General features: G+C 43.4%; 1 long non-coding RNA gene across 4 annotated transcripts in view; it reads left to right on the top strand.

Annotated features, from left to right (window-relative positions):
- LOC119855473 overlaps positions 1 to 14,284 on the top strand; it is a 109,380-nt gene that overhangs the window by 26,683 nt on the left and 68,413 nt on the right. For 3 of the 4 annotated variants that reach the window (XR_006281695.1, XR_006281694.1, XR_006281697.1), the window contains exons 4-5: positions 357 to 1,031; positions 3,055 to 3,136. This is a non-coding gene — a long non-coding RNA (uncharacterized LOC119855473). Of the gene's footprint in view, positions 1 to 356; positions 1,032 to 3,054; positions 3,137 to 11,166; positions 11,741 to 14,284 lie in introns of those variants that run through there. The other variant, XR_006281696.1, reaches the window with a different exon arrangement.

Genomic DNA, 14,284 nt, shown 5'->3' with positions numbered 1-14,284 from the left:
TCAAGTGCTTGAAGTCATGCATATGTCTTAATTTACTTAGATTATAAGGTCTTTGGGGCAGTGGCTGTATTTTTGTACTGTGTTTGTACAGCACCTAGCACAGTGGGGTCCTGCTCCGTGACTAGGGCTCCTAGGCACAAGGGTAATAAAATAATAAATAATAATAAAAATAATAATTAATAGGTGCTGAATCAAGGCCCTGTGCAGCGCTAGCTGAAGTGTTCCACAGGGATAGAATCCTCAGGCAACCGGTCCCCACAGCAAGGGATAGGACAGTCATCAGGATTGCCATAATTGAAATTAACTGTGTGTTGTTTCAATTAATTGTTCCAATTAGTCTCTCTTTTTCTTTTCAGTTATGCCTTCCTACAACAATGTCACCTGGGATGCTGCTGGAAATAGAAAATGCTCTAACAACCAGGCGCTCTTCAATTAAAACTCTTACTATTTCTAATTAGCTCCCTGCCATGTTTTCATTGTAACACTGAGAAGTTTTATAAGTGGAATGGATGGGGAGTTGTCATCATTACAAGAATGGCATTGCATTTAGAAATTCCATTATTACAGTGGCAAAAATGAAAAATGAATAGAAAAAAGAACTAAACTGGTATATTTTTAGCTGGTGAAACTTTCTGGTTCTCTTATATTACCTCAGCACCATGGTATGATATTTGGGTTGCAAATGATGCAGGAGAACTTTAGACCCTTGGTCCCTCCACCCACCCGGCAAACAACCAGCCAAACCAACCAAGACCAAAAACTCTTTTCAGTAGGCCAGATCCTTATATAAATGCAACTGAATAACAGTATTACAACATGTGCATCCTGGGGATGAGTGCGTGGCTGTGCAGACAGTGTAGACGGGTGAGCTTCCTCAACCATGGGATGCTCTTCTGGGAAGGAGGACAGCTCAGAAGAGATGGTATCCACCTCAACACAAAAGAGAAGAGCATCTTTACATACCGACTCACCAACCTAGTGAGGAGTGTTTCAAACCAGGATCAAAAGGGGCAAGTGACAAAAGTCCACAGGTAAGCATAAAAAAGATGACTTTAACAGAGTGCTAAATATTGGGGAGGACATGGAAAATTACAGCAGGGTCACAGGAGCAACAAGAGAGAAATCGGTGGAGGAATCGCCTCACCATTTTAGATGTCTATGCATCTTTGGAGGACACTTTGCTTACACTTTGGAAGACAACATGAGAATTCAAAATGACCTTGAAACATCAGCTAATTGGTCTGAAATCAATATGATGAAATTAAATAAAGACAAGTGCAAAGTACTGAGGAAAGAAAAATCAAATGCCCAGCTACCACATGGGGAATAACTGGCTAGGTGTTAGTATTGCTGAAAAGGATCTGGTGGTTATAGTGGATCATAAACTGAATATGAGCCAATAATGTGATGCAGTTCTCTAAGAGGTTAATATCATTCTGTGGTGTATTAACAGGAGTGTCATATGTAAGATCTGGGAGGTAATTGTCCAGCACTGGTTGGCATTGGTGAGGCCTCAGCTGACGTACTGTCACCGATTCTGGGTGCCACACTTCAGGAAAGATGTGAATACTGGAGTCCGGAGGAGAGGAACAAAAATGATAACAGTTTAGAAAACCTGATCTCTGAGTAAAGGTTAAATAAACTGAGCATGTTTAGTCTTGAGAAAAGAAGACAGAGGGGAAATTAAAATAATTGTCAAATATGTTAAAGGCTGTTACATAGAGGACTGTGATCAATGGTTCTCCATGTCCACTGTATGTAAGACAAGAAACAATGGACTTCATCTGCACCAAGCGAGATTTAGGTTAGATATTAGGAAAAACTTTCTAACGATAAAGGTAGTTAAACTCTGGAATAAGTTGACAAGGGAGTCGTGGAATCCCCATCATTGAAGGTTTATAAGAACAAGTTGAATAAACATCTCTTAGGGATGGTCTAAGTTTATTTGGTCCTGCCTCAGTTCAGTGATTGGACCAGATGACCTCTTGCGGTCCCTCCCAGCCCTACATTTGTATGATTCTATTATTATCCCTTTATGGATTAAACTAAAATTTGTACTGACACTGTTCATTCACCACATGAGCTATTAAAAATGTATAAAGAAAAGGAGGACTTGTAGCACCTTAGAGACTAACAAATTTATTTGAGCATAAGCTTTCGTGAGCGTAACAAATAAATTTGTTAGTCTCTAAGGTGCCACAAGTCCTCCTTTTCTTTTTGTGAATATAGACTAACACGGCTGCTACTCTGAAACCTAAAAATGTATACACATGCACGAAAGTTAGGGGCTGATCCTGAGAGGGACTGAACATCTGCAGCTCCCCCTGATTTCAAAGAGGGGTCACATGGCTTTGAATTCAGGGCATGGTCATGTGGATTACATACCCTTAGAATGAAGTGTACAGCTCCAGGCAGCAGAATTCTGTAGGACCAGCCAGCTAACTTCTTTTTGAGCAAGGACAGAGTGTCACCTCCATTTAGCTCAAGGCCAGAAGGCTGCCTGCAAGTTGTGGCGAGGGGTAGGGATTGTGATCTCAGTCTGCTCAGTAGCTGCTTTTATGACTCACTGGCAGGGCGGGATGCTCAGTAATGCTATCATGCAGATCTTCGGGAATGATAGGAGAGGGAGCCTTTGTTACCCCTTCTTCTCATTCTCTGACTGGTCATTGATGGCAACAGCAACCACAACATATTGAAGCCCTAACCGAAGAACAACATTGGCTAAATATCCATATTATTTAATTAAAATAGAGAAAGTTTCCCTCACATCCATTGCTTATGCTGTTGTATCATAGCAACACTGCTTATGGTATTTATATAAACCCCAGTTAATCAACCTTCAGTTAGCCAAAATTCCTGGTGAACGAATGATCAGACATGCTTCTCTATCCTAAACCTTATTTTCCTAAAGGTTTCTCATGCCTCTGAAACCCTTAGGAAAAACAGGGTTATACTGTGTTTGAAATAAACAGTTTTTGCAGTTGATCAAACATCTGATCTTTGCTTTGATGTTTAATGAGCCTCAAGCACTGTTTATTGCTCTATCTGTTTCAGTGCTGTTCATGTGATCCATGGAATAGTGTCAATAACTGATGAAACAGGAGCATCGAAATGACCATCTTCGTGTGTTATCACAGTAAATAAGACTTTTTTGATCTTATTCATATTTCCAACACACTACCAAAATATTGACAGACAGCTGCAGCGGCACAGGAGCTAGCAAACAGAGCTCTAAACAGGGGAGTTTGAGTGGGAGTTTGCAAGGGGAGTTTGTATTGTGGTGCTTGTTTGCGGTTTGCTTTTGCTGCAGGGGGGTGGTCTTTTTGGTGTGGCTTGTGTTTCCCAGATTAACAGGATTTAGGTGGGAAGGCGATGACAGATACAGAGGCAGCTGTGGGAGTGAATCCTGTAGTGGAAGACACATGGAGGATGACTGGATGTGGAAGCTGTGGTATGTACATGATCCTGAAGGGGGGAACCGGTAAGAGTTTTTTTCTGCATGAAATGCCGTCTGATAGAGCTGATGGAGGAAAAGATCCGAGGTTTGGAGATGCAGGTGGAAAGTCTCGTTGAGTTTAGGAAGGGGTTTGAGCAGATGATGGAGCAAAGATATGAGGTATCTGAAGGGAAAAGCTCAGACTCACGGATGGAAGCAGGGCTGGGGAATTTTGAGGGGAGACTGGGTGAGGAAAGTGGTCAGTGGAAGCATGTGACTAAAAGAACCAGGCAGAGGAAAAGACGGGCTAGTGAAGGAGAAATAGAGCTTAGGAATAGGTTTGCAGAGTTGGAACATGAAGAAGGGGCTCAGCAGGTACTTGTTGAAGGTGGAAGGGTAAGGAAGAAGAGAAGAGAGGCTAATCCTATAGGAAAAGCGGAAGAGTCAAGGAAGACTACACCAAATATGAGCCCCAGGAGGATACAGGATGGGTTGAAGAGGATTATAAGGGAAAATAGGAATGGAAAGAACTTGCAGCCAGAGGGAACAGGGGAGAGACTGGAGAATAGCACCGTCACCAGGAAAAGGCAGGTCTATGTGATCGGGGACTCTTTTTTGAGAAGAATAGACAGGCCTGTAACTAGAGCTGATCCAGAGAATAGAAGGGTGTGCTGTCTTCCGGGTGCTAAGATACGGGATGTAGACCTGAGGTTGAAAAGGATCCTAAAGGGAGCGGGAAAGAATCCCCTAATTATCCTTCATGTGGGAACAAATGATACGGCTAGATTCTTGCTGGAAAGTATTAAGGGAGACTATGCTAGGCTGGGGAAGACGCTTAAGGAAATTGAGGCTCAGGTAATCTTTAGCGGGATCCTTCCTGTTCCTAGAGAAGGGCAACAAAGGTCTGACAAGATTATGACTGTCAACAGATGGCTTAGGCAGTGGTGCTATAAGGAGGGCTTTGGGATGTATGGCCACTGGGAGGCATTCACGGACAGAGGACAGTTCTCTCGGGATGGACTTCATCTGAGTAGGGAAGGAAATAGACTTCTAGGATCGAGGTTGGCACAACTGGTAAAGAGAGCTTTAAACTAGGAATTAGGGGGAGATGGTTGGGAGATGTCCAGGAAATCTCCACGCCAGATTTTATCATTGAGAGGGAAGAAGACGAAGTAAGAAAGGATACAGCCATGGGTAGGAGAATGTATATAAGGAGCGAGGGCGGTGTGGATACTAGTCTAATAGGTTATACTAGCTGTAGAATGATTGTGCCTAATAGGGTACAAAATGTAAGCGAGGCCAAACAGCAAAAATTAAGATGTTTATACACCAATGCGAGGAGCCTAGGTAACAAAATGGAGGAACTAGAGCTACTGGTGCAGGAAGTGAAACCAGATATTATAGGGATAACAGAAACGTGGTGGAATAGAAGTCATGACTGGACTACAGGTATTGAAGGGTATGTGCTGTTTAGGAAAGACGGAAACAAAGGTAAAGGTGGTGGAGTAGCATTGTATATCAATGATGAGGTAGAATGTAAAGAAATAAGAAGCGATGCAATGGATAAGACAGAGTCCGTCTGGGCAAAAATTACATTGGGGAAGAAAACTAGTAAAGCCTCTCCTATGATAGTGCTTGGGGTGTGCTATAGACCTCCGGGATCTAATTTGGATATGGATAGAACCCTTTTTAATGTCTTCAATAAAGTAAATACTAATGGAAACTGCGTGATCATGGGAGACTTTAACTTCCCAGATATAGACTGGAGGACCAGTGCTAGTAATAATAATAGGGCTCAGATTTTCCTAGATGCGATAGCTGATGGATTCCTTCATCAAGTAGTTGCTGAACCGACTAGAGGGGATGCCATTTTAGATTTAATTTTGGTGAGTAGCGAGGACCTCATAGAAGAAATGGTTGTAGGGGACAATCTTGGCTCAAGTGATCATGAGCTAATTCAGTTCAAACTAAATGGAAGGATTAACAAAAATAAATCTGCAACTAGGGTTTTTGATTTCAAAAGGGCTGACTTTCAAAAATTAAGGAAATTAGTTAGGGAAGTGGATTGGACTGAAGAATTTATGGATCTAAAGGTAGAGGAGGCCAGGGATTACTTTAAATCAAAGCTGCAGAAGATATCGGAAGCCTGTATCCCAAGAAAGGGGAAAAAATTCATAGGAAGGAGTTGTAGACCAAGCTGGATGAGCAAGCATCTTAGAGAGGTGATTAAGAAGAAGCAGAAAGCATACAGGGAGTGGAAGATGGGAGGGATCAGCAAGGAAAGCTACCTAATTGAGGTCAGAACATGTAGGGATAAAGTCAGACAGGCTAAAAGTCGAGTGGAGTTGGACCTTGCAAAGGGAATTAAAACCAATAGTAAAAGTTCTATAGCCATATAAATAAGAAGAAAACTAAGAAAGAAGAAGTGGGGCCGCTTAACACTGAGGACGGAGTGGAGGTTAAAGACAATCTAGGTATGGCCCAATATCTAAACAAATACTTTGCCTCGGTCTTTAATAAGGCTAAAGAGGATTTTAGGGATAATGGTAGCATGACAAATGGGAATGAGGATATGGAGGTAGATATTACCATATCTGAGGTAGAAGCGAAACTGAAACAGCTCAATGGGACTAAATCGGGGGGCCCAGATAATCTTCATCCAAGAATATTAAAGGAATTGGCACCTGAAATTGCAAGCCCATTAGCAAGAATTTTTAATGAATCTGTAAACTCAGGAGTAGTATCGAATGATTGGAGAATTGCTAATATAGTTCCTATTTTTAAGAAAGGAAAAAAAAAGTGATCCGGGTAACTACAGGCCAGTTAGTTTGACATCTGTAGTATGCAAGGTCCTGGAAAAAATTTTGAAGGAGAAATTAGTTAAGGACATTGAAGTCAATGGTAAATGGGACAAAATACAACATGGTTTTACAAAAGGTAGATCGTGCCAAACCAACCTAATCTCCTTTTTTGAAAACATAACAGATTTTTTAGATAAAGGAAATGCAGTGGATCTAATTTACCTAGATTTCAGTAAGGCCTTTGATACCGTGCCACATGGGGAATTATTAGTTAAATTGGAGAAGATGGGGATCAATATGAACATCAAAAGGTGGATAAGGAATTGGTTAAAGGGGAGACTGCAACGGGTCCTACTGAAAGACGAACTGTCAGGTTGGAGGGAGGTTACCAGTGGAGTTCCTCAGGGATCGGTTTTGGGACCAATCTTATTTAATCTTTTTATTACTGACCTTGGCACAAAAAGTAGAAGTGTGCTAATAAAGTTTGCAGATGATACAAAGCTGGGAGGTATTGCCAATTCAGAGAAGGATCGGGATATTATACAGGAGAATCTGGATGACCTTGTAAACTGGAGTAATAGTAATAGGATGAAATTAAATAGTGAGAAATGTAAGGTTATGCATTTAGGGATTAATAACAAGAATTTCAGTTATAAGTTGGGGACGCATCAATTAGAAGTAACGGAAGAGGAGAAGGACCTTGGAGTATTGGTTGATCATAGGATGACTATGAGCTGCCAATGTGATATGGCTGTGAAAAAAGCTAATGCGGTTTTGGGATGCATCAGGAGAGGCATTTCCAGTAGGGATAAGGAGGTTTTAGTACCATTATACAAGGCACTGGTGAGACCTCACCTAGAATACTGTGTGCAGTTCTGGTCTCCCATGTTTAAAAAGGATGAATTCAAACTGGAGCAGGTACAGAGAAGGGCTACTAGGATGATCCGAGGAACGGAAAACTTGTCTTATGAAAGGAGACTTAAGGAGCTTGGCTTGTTTAGCCTAACTAAAAGAAGGTTGAGGGGAGATATGATTGCTCTCTATAAATATATCAGAGGAATAAATACAGGAGAGGGAGAGGAATTATTTAAGCTCAGCACCAGTGTGGACACAAGAACAAATGGATATAAACTGGCCACCAGGAAGTTTAGACTTGAAATCAGACGAAGGTTTTTAACCATCAGAGGAGTGAACTTTTGAAATAGCCTTCGAAGGGAAGCAGTGGGGGCAAAAGATCTATCTGGTTTTAAGATTCTACTTGATAAGTTTATGGAGGAGATGGTATGATGGGATAATGGGATTTTGGTAAGTAATTGATCTTTAAATATTCAGGGTAAATAGGACTAATCCCCTGAGATGGGATATTAGATGGATGGGATCTGAGTTACCCAGGAAAGAATTTTCTGCAGTATGTGGCTGGTGAATCTTGCCCATATGCTTAGGGTTTAGCTGATCGCCATATTTGGGGTCGGGAAGGAATTTTCCTCCAGGGCAGATTGGAGAGGCCCTGGAGGTTTTTCGCCTTCCTCTGTAGCATGGGGCATGGTTGACTTGAGGGAGGCTTCTCTGCTCCTTGAAGTCTTTAAACCATGATTTAAGGACTTCAATAGCTCAGACATAGGTGAGGTTTTTCATACGAGTGGGTGGGTGAGATTCTGTGGCCTGCGCTGTGCAGGAAGTCAGACTAGATGATCAGAATGGTCCTTCTGACCTTAGTATCTATGAATCTATGATACAAAACACTATAGACTAAAGCGTAGATCCTTAAAGGTATTTAGATATCTAACTCCCATGTAAATCACTGGGAGTTAGGGGCCTAAATACCTTTCATAAGCTGGGCCTAAAATGTGAAAGGACTCTCCTAAACTCCACCTGCCATAACCACACCTATAGAACAGTTCACTGCATGCATAATGCTTATTTGTATGGGCCAAGCTGATCTTTTGTACATGCAGATGTAATACTATACATACCTTTCTCACAGCTCTTTGTCCCAGCTTGCTGGTGAACTTGGTGTGCTGGAACACACTCATTATTTTTAAAATTCAAGGTTATATGGTCTCCCTTGGAGGCTCAGCATTGAGTAAGATCTTTCCGGGGATGCGATCAGTCATGAGGTGCCAATATCTTAACAATGGGTTCCCTCCTCACCCCACGAGGGGATCGTTGCCCACCCCCGCCCCCCCGGGATTCCTGCCCCATCCAACACCCCACGTTCCTTGATGCCCACCCCCAGCCCCATCTACCCCCCTCCCGTATCCCCTGACTGCCCCCAGAACCGGGCAGGAGGGTCTGTGGGCCACTGTAGTGGGTGCCCACCCCACTCCTAAGAGCCAGAGGGACCTGCTGGGGGGTGAGGTGGGGAGTCCCGGAGGTGCTTACCTGGGGCAGCTCCCAGGAAGCATCCGGCAGGTCCCTCTGGCTCCTAGGGGTGGGGGGAGCGTAGCTGGGGGGGAGCAGGGGGAGCGGCCGCTCCCCCCACTGATCACAGCAAAAGTGGCGCCTTAGGTGCCAATTCCCTGGGTGCTCTGGGGCTGGAGCACCCATGGGGAGAATTTGGTGGATGCAGAGCACCCACCGGCAGCTCCCCGCCCCGCGCCCGGCCCCAGCCCCAGCTCGCCTCCGCCTCCTTCCCTGAACGCGCCGCCCCACTCTGCTTCTCCGTGCCCCCCCCCCAGCTTCCCGCGAATCAGCTGTTCGGTGGGAAGCCAGGGCGGGCTGAGAAGCAGGCAGCAGCTTCACACTCAGGCCGAGGGTGGCGGAGGTGAGCTGGGGCGGGGAGCGGTTCCTGTGCCCCCCCCGGGTTACCTGCTGCGGCGCGGGCGGCCCTCCTCGCGCCCCCCCTGCCCCAGCTCACCTCCACCTCCCTGGGCCTGAGCGCGAAGCCGCCGCCTGCTTCTCAGCCTGCCCCAGCTTCCCGCGCAAGCAGCTGATTCGTGGGAAGCCTGAGGGGGCGGAGAAGCAGAGCGGGGCGGCGCGTTCAGGGAAGGAGGAGGAGGCAGAGTGGAGGTGAGCTGGGGCGGAGTGGGGAGCTGCTTGTGGGGGCTGTGCACCCACCAAATTTTCCCCGGGGGTGCTCCAGCCCTGGAGCACCCATGGAGTTGGCGCCTAAGGCGCCACTTTTGGCCAGTTGTTAAATTTAGAAGCCCTTTTAGAACCAGTTGTCCCTTGCGGAACAACCGGTTCTAAAAGGGCTTCTAAATTTAACAACCGGTTCCAGCGAACCTGTGCGAACCGGCTCCAGCTCCCCACTGGATCCACAGAACTCCTGGGGCAGAGAATGGTTGTGCAGGCTGAACCACTTTCATTTTGAATGGGACCATGGCTCTACCTCCTAATCCTCTTTGGGATGATTTAGGGCACAGGTAAGGAACAGTCCCTGTGCTCCCTGGGTCGGACACTGCAATTGTGACTAGCCTGGGTGCAGAATATACAAAAATGGGAGGTTCCAAGCATGCTCCTATCCACATGACACATGCTACCCTCCCAGCAGTCATGAGCTGGATGATAATAAGAATCTAATATATTTTTAAATTAAACTGAAATAAATTTGTAATAAACGTTAATGAATGCGGCATAGTATGGAATAAAACCCCAACTCGCAGCTTAGCAACATACACTAATAATTGCATTCAATAAGGGTTAAAAAATAAGTTGACTCTTACAGTCACTCCATGTGCTGTGAAAGGGCCAGAGCTTGGTGCCACCCAAAAGCTTTTGCTGAGCAACAGCACCATATGGTGGAAACTGGCTTCCTATTCCAAAGCACATGGGTCCAAATTCTGTTCTCAGTTACACTGGTACCACTGAGATCAGTTTGACTTACAGAAAAGCCATTCTGCAGAAGTTCTGCAACAGGAGTCTTGGTTCTAATTCAAAATTCTAATTCAATTTTAATACTTGGCCCTGCCATGAGTGCAGGGGACTGGACTAGAAGAGCTCTCAAGGTCCCTTCCAGTTGTACAATTCTATGTGTCTATGATTCTTTGGGGCATTGAGTGAGGTTCTTAAGGGAATGTCTTTGGACTAAGCACCCATCTCTGAGAATGCCTTCAGGCATAGATTATTCCTGTGTATTGCTGGGAAAGGGATGGGCTATGTGTGGGGCTGCTGTTGGCCACATATGGGACACATACTAATGCTGTTTTCACTATATACTGTTTGTGTGCCCATTTTGAGCACCTCTTCATGGAGTTCTAGAAACTGCCCCTTGATTTAAAATATAAAAGTTGGCAAGTGATTATAATGTACTCTAATGGCTTTGCATATTTCCTTGGGAAGCAATGGCCAAATTGTTTTAAATTATTTTACCCGTAATCTCAAGAACAGTAGATCATTACAGTGAGTGCCTGCTAATGCCTGTCTCAGCTAATCCAGGTGTTTCATTACAGCCTTCTCTTTTCACATCATAACTTTTTGAAAAACTCTCCTTCCTGGCTGGAAGTTTGCATGCTTGCTGTCAGCCTAACGGAGAACTCTTTCCTTTCCTTTTTTTAATTTATAGTAAATAAACTTCAATATGTGAAGTTGATACTTTTGGAATAAGGTTCTTAGGCTTTCAACTTAGTCAGAGGCCTTGGTATGGAGGCACACACTGGTATTCATGCTAGACTTCAACTAGCTCAAAGTTACAAGTTCAACAAATCTTTGTTCAAGAAGTAGCTAAATAAGGATTTGAATGCAAATAGTGTAGTAGAAAGCAAAGAGTCTAATTAAATTTTACAGAAGAGGTATTTAAAGAACTGGTATTGCGGCCACAACATGCCCGAGAAGGGTTACAATATACCTACCTCAAACCAGAGCAAAGGAACGTGCACCAATGCCATTTTACCCTGCATTTCAGACTACAAACATAGGATGCCTGCATATCCAGTTTGGTCATATTGGCTACAGACTAAATGTTTCTTCTGAACTTGTTGATGTTTTTAGGAGTGCCTTAAAACTGCATTATTGCTCCTCAGCCCAAGACACTGAAATCACCCCTCTTTTAAAAACTGGATTGTCCATGCACATCTCCCATTAAGGAGGAAGGGATGCCACAACTGCAGAAGCTAGTATTGCCTTGGTTGAATTAGCAGGTGCAGAACAGTTCTGCTGAACTGTGCCCCAACTTCCTTGATCAAAATTTTCCCATCTTCTGCTGTCTGAAATGCACATAGTGCATTTATTCATCTTGTGTGCAAAGACTAGGATTTGGCCCTGACTGAAGACTCAGGATCTTTCTAAAATGACAGAAGGCAGAAGAGGTTGGACCTTTGTAGAAGTTGTGGTGAAACCAGAGTTGGTTGGAGAAATTATTGTGGCGTGTGATCCTAGAGGTGGGGAGGGACGACTCTAAAGTCATTGTACACGCTGGGTTATCTCTGTGACGGTGGGACCCATAAGGTTTCATGGAAATATGCTTATGAATGTATATATCTATGACATAACTAGAATATGTTTATGCTACATATGCCATGTAACATATCTCTGTAGAGGTTATGATCTACTGAATCTGTGAATCCTATTTGTATGCATGTATCATTTTTGTATTTGAAGTTATGAATATTGGCTCTATACTTGTCTGATTCTAAGTAGGTTTTGGTGAAGCAGTTGGTCAGCTTCCTGAGAAAAGACTATTCTCAGTAGGTGCCCAATTAAGAAGCCCTTAAGCCAATAATGAACTTGGAGATGCCAATCCACATCTGAGCTTTCCCAGGAATGTGGCTTGGCTAGTAAGGAACTCAGTCATGCATGGATATGTGACTTGCCCAGGTGACTCCAAAACACCATTTTGTAGCTGGGCTTTGCATAGGAGAGAGAAGGGGGTCTCCATCCACAAAAGAAAGTCTATTTAAACCCCTTGGAGACCCCTCCATTTGGTCTTAAGCTGGCTAAAGAGAGAGCCTCTCCACCCCCAAAGATACCTGAAAGAAACTGGAACAAAGGACAGTAACTACAGGGTGTGTAAGTGATTGCTGGACCCAGACTAGAAGGAGACTAGTCTGTACAAGAAATTTTACTGGAACTGTTGCGGTTTTTATCTGAATTCAATTTTATTGCTGTACTAGACATAGACTTGCGTGTTTTATTTTAGTTTGCTTGGTAATTCACTTTGTTCTGTCTGTTACTACTTGGAACCACTTAAATCCTACTTTACATATTTAATAAAATCACTTTTTACTTATTAATTAACCCAGACTTTGTATTAATACTTGGGAGAGAGGGGCAAACAGCTGTGCATCTCTCTCTATCAGTGTTATAGAGGACGAACAATTTATGAGTTTACCCTGTATAAGCTTTATACAGGGTAAAACAGATTTATTTAGGGTTTGGACCCCATTGGGAGTTGGGCATCTGAGTGTTAAAGGCACGAACACTTCTTAACTTGCTTTCAGTTAAGTCTGCAGCTTTGGGGTATGTGGTTCAGACCCTGGGTCTATGTTGGAGCAGACTGACATGTCTGGCTCAGCAAGACAAGGTGTTCGAGTCCCAAACTGTCAGGGAAAGCAGGGGCAGAAGTAATCTTGGCACATCAGGTGGCAACTCCCAGGGGGTTTCTGTGACCCCCAGTCACAATCTCAGCCATTGATTTTTTCTGTTTTAATATTGGTTACAACTGTAGCAGGCTGCTTAGAGCAAACTGGCCATTTTTTTCCAAATTATTAACTGAAGAAGAAAACGCACCCCTCCTAATCTGTTGTCTTAAATATTCTTATCTCCATCAGACAACCCTCTGCAAGCGCTCAGCACTAAGCCTGATAAATCATTAACTTGTTAAAAAACTGGAAGAGAGCCATCTAAAATGGTCGGTCAAGAGTGAAAATATACACAGCACTCACCTAGGCCATTAGCTAGAGATCATTCGTTCTTTGCAGATTCACATTTTTAATGTACCTGCTGTATATCTGAACATTTTGGGCCAGTTCCTCAGCCCCAACTCCATTCCCTTTGTACTGCTCCCATGATGCAAGACGTATAGAGAGATGACCAAATAGAAGTAGGGACTCTCCTTGCATGGGAGAATCTCTGGATGGGGAATGGCTGATGTAACGGACTCTACACCGCATACTTTTAGCCTCTCTGAACTATAGGGTGTTCTTGGTTTACCACGGGTAGTAGGGGGCATGTCCAGAACATGTTGCACTCTAGCTATCCTGGACCTGCAGAAGAGCACAAGTTAGGGAAGCCCTCAGGTTGCTTTAACTTGCATTGGGGTGGGGGTAAAAAGTGGGCCCTAGCTGTCCTCAGGATAGGGAGCAGGAGAAGAGTTTGGAGAAAACCAGCTATACTCTCTCCTTAGGTGCTCCCAGTGGAGCCCGGGTGCATCTGAGGGTCTGGTCCATAGGACCTGATTCTCCTACATCTACTGTGCTAAATCCAGAGTTAAGTTCATTTATATCAACTGAGTTACAGTGGCATAAAATTACTTTGTCTGAAAACAGAATCAGGCCTAGACTCTTCACACTGTATTAAATATATTACTCTGCATGTCTGTGAATATACAATAGTGGTGCTATTGCATCCATCCATTATAAACTGCTTTCAGGGGGTTATATACCAGACAAAGGTATATAGTTCAGCTTGGAAGTTATTGGTCCTGCAAGTTTTAGCTCCAGAATTTTGGTTTTAATTTTCTTTAAGTCAGTTTGGTATGGTGGTTTTTGTTTTATTTTGCTTTTAGTTAGAAATAATCTTTAAAATGAAAATATTAAAAGTATTTAAAAGAACTTTGCTAGCAATCTGTGAAAATTAGAAACTGCAGGCATTGTGACTTTTTCATGACATTACTTATTCTACGTGTATTAACATCTTGCTGGCTGTGCAATGTGTTATGCATTGATTTAATACACTGTCTGGGCTACAGCACTTGTTAGAATAGGAGATGGGCAAGATGGGAGAGTTTATAAAACACAATACTGGAAACTTAAAGGCTTAACACAAGGGAAAAGACAGCACAAATCAAAATATAAGGAAATATTTAAAAAATTTGTGCTGAAGGCAAGGCAACTTGAAAGAACTGAAACAAAGAAAAATTAAACTGGAAATAGAACAGAGGGGAGATTGG

The sequence above is a fragment of the Dermochelys coriacea genome, chromosome 5 (genome assembly GCF_009764565.3).
Source record: "Dermochelys coriacea isolate rDerCor1 chromosome 5, rDerCor1.pri.v4, whole genome shotgun sequence".
NCBI classification, from domain to species: domain Eukaryota; kingdom Metazoa; phylum Chordata; order Testudines; family Dermochelyidae; genus Dermochelys; species Dermochelys coriacea.
This window is presented reverse-complemented; position numbering and strand designations above follow the sequence as displayed.